Here is a 12,639-nt window from a genome sequence, read left to right on the forward strand (position 1 = left end):
CTCCAGATGTGCATCGGAAACTACTACTGGTCCTCCAGGGAACGATCAGAGCGTAAACAGTTTGAGACATTACTCCCACGGAGTAAAGTGCGCATGGTGACTGTTGTATTCAATCCCGATGCAATTTCTGTGTTTCATCAACTCTCTGATATTCCACACATTACAGTATGCCCCCTGAAGTGCGTCGGAAACTACTACTGGTCTTCCAGTGAACGATCAAAGCGTAAACTGTTTGAGACATTACTCCCATGGAGGAAAGTGTGCATGCTGACTGTTGTATTCAATCCCGATGCAATTTCTGTGTTTCATCAACACTTTGAAGGTCCACAGATTACAGAATGCCTCCAGATGTGCATCGGAAACTACTACTGGTCTTCCAGGGAACGATCAAAGCGTAGACTGTTTGAGAGACTACTCCCATGGAGGAAAGTGCGCATGGTGATTGTTGTATTCAATCCCGATGCATTTTCTGTGTTTCATCAACACTTTGAAGGTCCACAGATTACAGAATGCCTCCAGATGTGCATCGGAAACTACTACTGGTCTTCCAGGGAACGATCAAAGCGTAGACTGTTTGAGACATTACTCCAATGGTGGAAAGTGTGCATGGTGACTGTTGTATTCAATCCCGATGCAATTACTGTGTTTCATCAACACTTTGAAGGTCCACAGATTACAGAATGCCTCCAGATATGCATCGGAAACTACTACTGGTCTTCCAGGAATCGATCAAAGCGTAGATTGTTTGAGACATTACTCCCATGGAGGAAAGTGCGCATGGGCACTGTTGTATTCAACCCCGAAGCATTTTTTGTGTTTCATCAACACTCTGATAGTCCACAGATTACAGAATGCTCCCTGATGTGTATCGGAAACTACTACATTCCTTAAAAGAACGATCAAAGCGTAGACTGTTTGTGACATTACTCCCATGGAGGAAAGTGCGCATGGTGACTGTTGTATTCAATCCCGATGCAATTTTTGTGTTTCATCAACACTCTGATAGTCCACAGATTACAGAATGCTCCCTGATGTGTATCGGAAACTACTACATTCCTTAAAGGAACGATCAAAGCGTAGACTCTTTGAGACATTACTCACATGAAGGAAAGTGCGCATGGTGATTGTTGTATTCAATCACAATGCATTTTCTGTGTTTCATCAACAATTTGAAGGTCCACAGATTACAGAATGCCTCCAGATATGCATCGGAAACTACTACTGGTCTTCCAGGAATCGATCAAATCGTAGACTATTTGAGATATTACTCCCATAGAGGAAAGTGCGAATGGTGACTGTTGTATTCAATCCCGATGCAATTTCTGTGTTTTATCAACACTCTGATAGTCCACAGAATACAGAATGACACCCGATGTGCATCTGAAACTACAACTTGTCTTCCAGGGAACGATCAAAGCGTAGACTGTTTGAGACATTACTCCTATGGAGGAAAGTGCGCGTGGTGACCATTGTATTCATTCCCGATGCAATTGCTGTGTTTCATCAACACATTGAAGGTCCACAGATTACACAGTGCTCCAGATGTGCATCGGAAACTACTACTGGTCCTCCAGGGAACGATCAGAGCGTAAACAGTTTGAGACATTACTCCCACGGAGTAAAGTGCGCATGGTGACTGTTGTATTCAATCCCGATGCAATTTCTGTGTTTCATCAACTCTCTGATATTCCACACATTACAGTATGCCCCCTGAAGTGCGTCGGAAACTACTACTGGTCTTCCAGTGAACGATCAAAGCGTAAACTGTTTGAGACATTACTCCCATGGAGGAAAGTGTGCATGCTGACTGTTGTATTCAATCCCGATGCAATTTCTGTGTTTCATCAACACTTTGAAGGTCCACAGATTACAGAATGCCTCCAGATGTGCATCGGAAACTACTACTGGTCTTCCAGGGAACGATCAAAGCGTAGACTGTTTGAGAGATTACTCCCATGGAGGAAAGTGCGCATGGTGATTGTTGTATTCAATCCCGATGCATTTTCTGTGTTTCATCAACACTTTGAAGGTCCACAGATTACAGAATGCCTCCAGATGTGCATCGGAAACTACTACTGGTCTTCCAGGGAACGATCAAATCGTAGACTGTTTGAGACATTACTCCTATGGTGGAAAGTGTGCATGGTGACTGTTGTATTCAATCCCGATGCAATTACTGTGTTTCATCAACACTTTGAAGGTCCACAGATTACAGAATGCCTCCAGATATGCATCGGAAACTACTACTGGTCTTCCAGGAATCGATCAAAGCGTAGATTGTTTGAGACATTGCTCCCATGGAGGAAAGTGCGCATGGGCACTGTTGTATTCAACCCCGAAGCATTTTTTGTGTTTCATCAACACTCTGATAGTCCACAGATTACAGAATGCTCCCTGATGTGTATCGGAAACTACTACATTCCTTAAAAGAACGATCAAAGCGTAGACTGTTTGAGACATTACTCCCATGGAGGAAAGTGCGCATGGTGACTGTTGTATTCAATCCCGATGCAATTTTTGTGTTTCATCAACACTCTGATAGTCCACAGATTACAGAATGCTCCCTGATGTGTATCGGAAACTACTACATTCCTTAAAGGAACGATCAAAGCGTAGACTCTTTGAGACATTACTCACATGAAGGAAAGTGCGCATGGTGATTGTTGTATTCAATCCCAATGCATTTTCTGTGTTTCATCAACAATTTGAAGGTCCACAGATTACAGAATGCCTCCAGATATGCATCGGAAACTACTACTGGTCTTCCAGGAATCGATCAAATCGTAGACTATTTGAGATATTACTCCCATAGAGGAAAGTGCGAATGGTGACTGTTGTATTCAATCCCGATGCAATTTCTGTGTTTTATCAACACTCTGATAGTCCACAGATTACAGAATGACACCAGATGTGCATCTGATACTACAACTTGTCTTCCAGGGAACGATCAAAGCGTAGACTCTTTGAGACATTACTCCTATGGAGGAAAGTGCGCGTGGTGACCATTGTATTCATTCCCGATGCAATTGCTGTGTTTCATCAACACATTGAAGGTCCACAGATTACACAGTGCTCCAGATGTGCATCGGAAACTACTACTGGTCCTCCAGGGAACGATCAGAGCGTAAACAGTTTGAGACATTACTCCCACGGAGTAAAGTGCGCATGGTGACTGTTGTATTCAATCCCGATGCAATTTCTGTGTTTCATCAACTCTCTGATATTCCACACATTACAGTATGCCCCCTGAAGTGCGTCGGAAACTACTACTGGTCTTCCAGTGAACGATCAAAGCGTAAACTGTTTGAGACATTACTCCCATGGAGGAAAGTGTGCATGCTGACTGTTGTATTCAATCCCGATGCAATTTCTGTGTTTCATCAACACTTTGAAGGTCCACAGATTACAGAATGCCTCCAGATGTGCATCGGAAACTACTACTGGTCTTCCAGGGAACGATCAAAGCGTAGACTGTTTGAGAGATTACTCCCATGGAGGAAAGTGCGCATGGTGATTGTTGTATTCAATCCCGATGCATTTTCTGTGTTTCATCAACACTTTGAAGGTCCACAGATTACAGAATGCCTCCAGATGTGCATCGGAAACTACTACTGGTCTTCCAGGGAACGATCAAAGCGTAGTCTGATGAGACATTACTCCAATGGTGGAAAGTGTGCATGGTGACTGTTGTATTCAATCCCGATGCAATTACTGTGTTTCATCAACACTTTGAAGGTCCACAGATTACAGAATGCCTCCAGATATGCATCGGAAACTACTACTGGTCTTCCAGGAATCGATCAAAGCGTAGATTGTTTGAGACATTACTCCCATTGAGGAAAGTGCGCATGGGGACTGTTGTATTCAATCCCGATGCATTTTTTGTGTTTCATCAACACTCTGATAGTCCACAGATTACAGAATGCTCCCTGATGTGTATCGAAACTACTACATTCCTTAAAGGAAGGATCAAAGCGTAGACTGTTTGAGACATTACTCAAATGGAGGAAAGTGCGCATGGTGACTGTTGTATTCAATCCCGATGCAATTTTTGTGTTTCATCAACACTCAGATAGTCCACAGATTACAGAAAGCTCCCTGATGTGTATCGGAAACTACTACATTCCTTAAAGGAACGATCAAAGCGTAGACTCTTTGAGACATTACTCACATGAAGGAAAGTGCGCATGGTGATTGTTGTATTCAATCCCAATGCATTTTCTGTGTTTCATGAACAATTTGAAGGTCCACAGATTACAGAATGCCTCCAGATATGTATCGGAAACTACTACTGGTCTTCCAGGAATCGATCAAAGCGTAGACTGTTTGAGACATTACTCCCATGGAGGAAAGTGCGCATGATGACTGTTGTATTCAATCCCGATGCAATTTTTGTGTTTCATCAACACTTTGAAGTCCACAGATTACAGAATGCCTCCAGATGTTCATCGGAAACTACTACTGGTCTTCCAGGAATCGATCAAAGCGTAGACTGTTTGAGACATTATTCCCATGGAGGAAAGCGCGCATGGTGACTGTTGTATTCAATCCCGATGCAATTTATGTGTTTCAAAAACACTCAGATAGTCAACACATTTCAGAATGACACCAGATGTGCATCGGAAACTACTACTGGTCTTCCAGGAAACGATCAAAGCGTAGACTGTTTGAGACATTACTCCCATGGAGGAAAGTGCGTATGGTGACTGTTCTATTCAATCCGGATGCAATTTCTGTGTTTCATCAACAATCTGATAGTCCACACATTACAGAATGCCTCCAGATGTGCATCGGAAACTACTACTGGTCTTCCAGAGAACGATCAAAGCGTAAACTGTTTGAGACATTACTCCCGTGAGGAAAGTCCGAATGGTGTCTGTTGTATTCAATCCCGATGCAATTTCTGTGTTTTATCAACACTCTGATAGTCCACAGATTTCAGAAAGACACCAGATGTGCATCTGAAACTACAACTTATCTTCCAGGGAACGATCAAAGCGTAGACTGTTTGAGACATTACTCCCATGGAAGAAAGTGCGCGTGGTGACCATTGTATTCATTCCCGATGCAATTGCTGTGTTTCATCAACACATTGAAGGTCCACAGATTACACAGTGCTCCAGATGTGCATCGGAAACTACTACTGGTCCTCCAGGGAACGATCAAAGCGTAAACAGTTTGAGACATTACTCCCACGGAGTAAAGTGCGCATGGTGACTGTTGTATTCAATCCCGATGCAATTTCTGTGTTTCATCAACTCTCTGATATCCCACACATTATAGAATGCCCCCAGAAGTGCGTCGGAAACCACTACTGGTCTTCCAGTGAAAGATCAAAACGTAAACTGCTTGAGACATTACTCCCATGGAGGAAACTGTGCATGCTGACTGTTGTATTCTATCCCGATGCAATTTCAGTGTTTCATCAACACTCTGATTGTCAACACATTACAGGAGGCCCCCTGATGTGCATCGGAAACTACTACTGGTCTTCCAGGGAACGATCAAAGCGTAGACTGTTTGAGAGATTACTCCCATGGAGGAAAGTGCGCATGGTGATTGTTGTATTCAATCCCGATGCATTTTCTTTGTTTCATCAACACTTTGAAGGTCCACAGATTACAGAAAGCCTCCAGATATGCATCGGAAACTACTGCTGGTCTTCCAGGAATCGATCAAAGCGTAGATTGTTTGAGACATTACTCCCGTGGAGGAAAGTGCGCATGGTGACTGTTGTATTCAATCCCGATGCATTTTTTGTGTTTCATCAACACTCTGATAGTCCACAGATTACAGAATGCTCCCTGATGTGTATCGGAAACTACTACATTCCTTAAAGGAGCGATCAAAGCGTAGACTGTTTGAGACATTACTCCCATGGAGGAAAGTGCGCATGGTGATTGATGTATTCAATCCCAATGCATTTACTGTATTTCATCAACAATTTGAAGGTCCACAGATTACAGAATGCCTCCAGATATGCATCGGAAACTACTACTGGTCTTCCAGGAATCGATCAAAGCGTAGACTATTTGAGATATTACACCCATAGAGGAAAGTGCGAATAGTGACTGTTGTATTCAATCCCGATGCAATTTCTGTGTTTCATCAACACTCTGATAGTCCACTCATTACAGAATGCCTCCAGATGTGCATTGGAAACTACTACTGGTCTTCCAGTAAACGATCTAAGCGTAAACTGCTTGAGACATTACTCCCATGGAGGAAAGTGCGCATGGTGACTGTTGTATTCATCCCGATGCAATTTCTGTGTTTCATCAACACTGCGATATTCCACACATTACAGAATGACCCCAGATGTGCATCGGAAACTACTACTGGTCTTCCAGGGAACGATCAAAGCGTAAACTGTTTGAGACATTACTCCCATGTAGGAAAGTGCGCATGCTGACTGTTGTATTCAATACCTATGCAATTTATGTGTTTCAACAACACTTGGATAGTCCACAGATTACAGAATGCCTCCAGATAGCCATCGGAAACTACTACTGGTTTTCCAGGGAACGATGAAAGCGTAGACTGTTTGAGACATTACTCCCATGGAGGAAAGTGCGCATGGTGACTGTTGTATTCAATCTCGATGCAATTTTTGTGTTTCATCAACACTTTGAAGTCCACAGATTACAGAATGCCTCCAGATGTTCATCGGAAACTACTACTGGTCTTCCAGGAATCGATCAAAGCGTAGACTGTTTGAGACATTATTCCCATGGAGGAAAGCTCGCATGGTGACTGTTGTATTCAATCCCGATGCAATTTATGTGTTTCAACAACACTCAGATAGTCAACATATTTCAGAATGCCCAGATCTTCATCGGAATCTACTACTGGTCTTCCAGGGAACGATCAAAGCGTAAACTGTTTGAGACATTACTCCCATGGAGGAAAGTGTGCATGGTGACTGTTGTATTCAATCCCGATGCAATTTCTGTGTTTCATCAACACTCTGACAGTCCACACATTACATAAGGGCCCCTGATGTGCATCGGAAACTTCTACTGGTCTTTCAGGGAACGATCAAAGCGTAAACTGTTTGAGACATTACTCCCATGGAGGAAAGTGCGCATGGTGACTGTTGTATACAATCCCGAAGCAATTTCTGTGTTTCATCAACACTCTGATAGTCCACACATTTCAGAATGACACCAGATGTGCATCGGAAACTACTACTGGTCTTCCAGGAAACGATCAAAACGTAGACTGTTTGAGCCATTACTCCCATGGAGGAAAGTGCGTATGGTGACTGTTGTATTCAATCCGGATGCAATTTCTGTGTTTCATCAACACTCTGATAGTCCACACATTACAGAAGGCCCCCAGGTGTGCATCGAAAACTACAACTGGTCTTCCAGAGAACGATCAAAGCGTAAACTGTTTAAGACATTACTCCCGTGGAGGAAAGTCCGAATGGTGACTGTTGTATTCAATCCCGATGCAATTTCTGTGTTTTATCAACACTCTGATAGTCCACAGATTACAGAATGACACCAGATGTGCATCGGAAACTACAACTTGTCTTCCGGGGAACGATCAAAGCGTAGACTGTTTGAGACATTACTCCCATGGAGGAAAGTGCGCGTGGTGACCATTGTATTCATTCCCGATGCAATTGCTGTGTTTCATCAACACTTTGAAGGTCCACAGATTATACAGTGCTCCAGATGTGCATCGGAAACTACTACTGGTCCTCCAGGGAACGATGAAAGCGTAAACTGTTTGAGACAATACTCCCTCGGAGTAAAGTGCGCATGGTGACTGTTGTATTCAATCCCGATGCAATTTCTGTGTTTCATCAACTCTCTGATATTCCACACATTACAAAATGCCCCCAGATGTGCGTCGGAAACTACTACTGGTCTTCCAGTGAACGATCAAAGCGTAAACTGTTTGAGACATTACTCCCATGGAGAAAAGTGTGCATGCTGACTGTTGTATTCAATCCCGATACAATTTCTGTGTTTCATCAACACTCTGATAGTCAACACTTTACAGGAGGCCCCCTGATGTGCATCGGAAACTACTACTGGTCTTCCAGGGAACGATCAAAGCGTAGACTGTTTGAGACATTACTCCCATGGAGGAATGTGCGCATGGTGATTGTTGTATTCATTCCCGATGCATTTTCTGTGTTTCATCGTCACTTTGAAGGTCCCCAGATTACAGAATGCCTCCAGATGTGCATCGGAAGCTACTACTGGTCTTCCAGGGAACGATCAAAGCGTAGACTGTTTGAGACATTACTCCCATGGAGGAAAGTGCGCATGGTGACTGTTGTATTCAATCCCGATGCATTTTCTGTGTTTTATCAGCACTCGGATAGTCCACACATTACAGAATGCCTCCAGATGTGCATTGGAAACTACTACTGGTCTTCCAGGGAACGATCAAAGCGTAAACTGCTTGAGACATTACTCCCATGGAGTAAAGTGCGCATGGTGACTGTTGTATTCAATCCCGTTGCAATTTCTGTGTTTCATCAACACTCTGATAGTCCACACATTACACAATGACTCCAGATGTGCATTGGAAACTACTACTGGTCTTCCAGGGAACGATCAGAGCGAAAACTGTATGAGACATTACTCCCATGGAGGGAAGTGCGCATGGTGACTGTTGTATTCAATCCCGATGCAATTTATGTATTTCAACAACACTCAGATAGTCCACAGATTACAGAATGCCTCCGGATAGGCATCGGAAACTACTACTGGTCTTCCAGGGAACGATAAAAGCGGAGACTGTTTGAGACATAACTCCCATGGAGGAAAATGCGCATGATGACTGTTGTATTCTATCCCGAGGCAATTTCTGTGTTTCATCAACACCTTGAAGGTCGCCAGATTACAGAATGCCTCCAGATGTGTATCGGAAACTACTACTGGTCTTGCAGGGAACGATCAAAGCGTGGACTGTTTGAGACATTACTCCCATGGAGGAAAGTGCGCATGGTGACTGTTGTATCCAATCGCGATGCAATTTCTGTGTTTCATCAAAACTCTGATAGTCCACAGATTACAGAATGCTCCCAGATGCGTATCGGAAACTACTACTTCCTTAAGGGAACGATCAAAGCGTAGACTGTTTGAGACATTACTCCCATGGAGGAAAGTGAGGATGGGGATTGTTGTGTTCAATCCCGATGCATTTTCTGTGTTTCATCAACACTTTGAAGGTCCACAGATTACAGAATGCCTCCAGATGTGCATCGGAAACTACTACTGGTCTTCCAGAGAACAATCAAATCGTAAACTGTTTGAGACATTACTCCCGTGGAGGAAATTCCGAATGGTGACTGTTGTATTCAATCCCGATGCAATTTCTGTGTTTTATCAACACTGATAGTCCACAGATTACAGAATGACTCCAGATGTGCATCGGAAACTACAACTTGTCTTCCAGGGAACGATCAAAGCGTAGACTGTTTTAGACATTACTCGCATAGAGGAAAGTGTGCATGGTGATTGTTGTATTCAATCCCGATGCATTTTCTGTGTTTCAACAACACATTGAAGGTCCACAGATTACAGAATGCCTCCAGATGTGCATCGGAAACTACTACTGGTCTTCCAGGAAACGATCAAAGCGTAGACTGTTCGAGACATTACTCCCATGGAGGAAAGTGCGCATGGTGACTGTTGTATTCAATCCCGATGCAATTTCTGTGTTTCATCAACAATCTGATAGTCCACACATTACAGAATGCCTCCAGATGTGCATCGGAAACTACTACTGGTCTTCCAGGGAACGATCAAAGCGTAAACTGTTTGAGACATTACTCCCATGGAGGGAAGTGCGCATGGTGACTGTTGTATTCAATCCCGATGCAATTTTTGTGTTTCACCAACACTCTGATAGTCCACAGATTACAGAATGCTCCCTGATGTGTATCGGAAACTACTACATTCCTTAAAGGAACGATCAAAGCGTAGACTGTTTGAGACATTACTCCCATGGAGGAAAGTGCGCATGGTGACTGTTGTATTCATTCCCGATGCAATTTCTGTGTTTCATCAACACTCTGATAGTCCACACATTGCAGAATGCCCCCAGATGTGCATCGGAAACTACTACTGGTCTTCCAGGAATCGATCAAAGCGTAGACTATTTGAGATATTACTCCCATAGAGGAAAGTGCGAATGGTGACTGTTGTATTCAATCCCGATGCAATTTCTGTGTTTCATTAACACTCTGATAGTCCACTCATTACAGAATGTCTCCAGATGTGCATTGGAAACTACTACTGGTCTTCCAGTAAACGATCAAAGCGTAAACTGCATGAGACATTACTCCCATGGAGGAAAGTGCGCATGGTGACTGTTGTATTCAATCCCGATGCAATTTCTGTGTTTCATCAACACTCTGATAGTCCACACATTACAGAATGACTCCAGATGTGCATTGGAAACTACTACTGGTCTTCCAGGGAACGATTAGAGCGAAAACTGTATGAGACATTACTCCCATGGAGGGGAGTGCGCATGGTGACTGTTGCATTCAATCCCGATGCAATTTCTATGTTTCATCAACACACTGATAGTCCACAGATTACAGAATGACACCAGATGTGCATCGGAAACTACTACTGGTCTTCCAGGGAACGATCAAAGCGTAGACTGTTTGAGATATTACTCCCATGGAGGAAAGTGCGCATGGGGTCTGTTGTATTCAATCCCGATGCAATTTCTGTGTTTCATCAACACCCTGATAGTCCACACATTACAGAATGACACCAGTTGTGCATCGGAAACAACTACTGGTCTTCCAGGGAACGATCAAAGCGTAGACTGTTTGAGACATTACTCCCATGGAGGAAAGTGCGCATGGTGACTGTTGTATTCAATCCCGATGCAATTTATGTGTTTCATCAACACTCTGTTAGTCCACACATTACAGAATGACTCCAGATTTGCATTGGAAACTACTACTGGTCTTCCAGGGAACGATCAAAGCGTAGACTGTTTGAGACATTACTCCCATGGAGGAAAGAGCGCAGGGTGACTGTTGTATTCAATCCCGATGCAATTTATGTATTTCAACAACACTCAGATAGTCCACAGATTAAAGAATGCCTTTAGATAGGCATCGGAAACTACTACTGGTCTTCCAAGGAACGATAAAAGCGTAGACTGTTTGAGACATTACTCCCATGGAGGAAAATGCGCATGATGACTGTTGTATTCAGTCCCGAGGCAATTTCTGTGTTTCATCAACACCTTGATGGTCCACAGATTACAGAATGCCTCCAGATGTGCAAGGAAACTAATACTGGTCTTGCAGGTAACGATCAAAGCGTGGACTGTTTGAGTTATTACTCCCATGGAAGAAAGTGCGCATGGTGACTGTTGTATCCAATCGCGATGCAATTTCTGTGTTTCATCAACACTCTGATAGTCCACAGATTACAGAATGCTCCCAGATGTGTATCGGAAACTACTACTTCCTTAAGGGAACGATCAAAGCGTAGACTGTTTGAGACATTACTCCCATGGAGGAAAGTGCCAATGGTGATTTTTGTGTTCAATCCCGATGCATTTTCTGTGTTTCATCAACACTTTGAAGGTAAACAGATTACAGAATGCCTCCAGATATGCATCGGAAACTACTACTGGTCTTCCAGGAATCGATCAAAGCGTAGACTATTTGAGACATTACTCCCATGGAGGAAGTGCGCGTGGTGAATGTTGTATTCATTCCCGAGGCAATTTCTGTGTTTCATCAACACTTTGAAGGTCCACAGATTACACAGTGCTCCAGATGTGCATCGGAAACTACTACTGGTCCTCCAGGGATCGATCAAAGCGTAAACTGTTTGAGACATTACTCCCACGGAGTAAAGTGCGCATGGTGACTGTTGTATTCAATCCCGATGCAATTTCTGTGTTTCATCAACACTGTGATATTCCACACATTACAGAATGACCCCAGATGGGCATCGGAAACTACTACTGGTCTTCCAGGGAACGATCAAAGCGTAAACTGTTTGAGACATTACTCCCATGTAGGAAAGTGCGCATGCTGACTGTTGTATTCAATCCCGATGCAATTTATGTGTTTCAACAACACTTTGAAGTCCACAGATTACAGAATGCCTCCAGATGTTCATCGGAAACTACTACTGGTCTTCCAGGAATCGATCAAAGCGTAGACTGTTTGAGACATTATTCCCATGGGGGAAAGCGCGCATGGTGACTGTTGTATTCAATCCCGATGCAATTTATGTCTATTAACAACACTCAGATAGTCAACACATTTCAGAATGCCCCAGATGTTCATCGGAAACTACTACTGGTCCTCCAGGGATCGATCAAAGCGTAAACTGTTTGAGACATTACTCCCACGGAGTAAAGTGCGCATGGTGACTGTTGTATTCAATCCCGATGCAATTTATGTGTTTCATCAACACTCTGATAGTCAACACTTTACAGGAGGCCCCCTGATGTGCATCGGAAACTACTACTGGTCTTCCAGGGAACGATCAAAGCATAGACCGTTTGAGACATTACTCCCATGGAGGAAAGTACGCATGGTGACTGTTGTATTCAATCCCGATGCAATTTATGTATTTCAACAACACTCAGATAGTCCACAGATTACAGAATGCTTCCAGATGGGCATCG

The sequence above is a fragment of the Schistocerca gregaria genome, chromosome 8 (assembly GCF_023897955.1).
Source record: "Schistocerca gregaria isolate iqSchGreg1 chromosome 8, iqSchGreg1.2, whole genome shotgun sequence".
Lineage (NCBI taxonomy): Eukaryota > Metazoa > Arthropoda > Insecta > Orthoptera > Acrididae > Schistocerca > Schistocerca gregaria.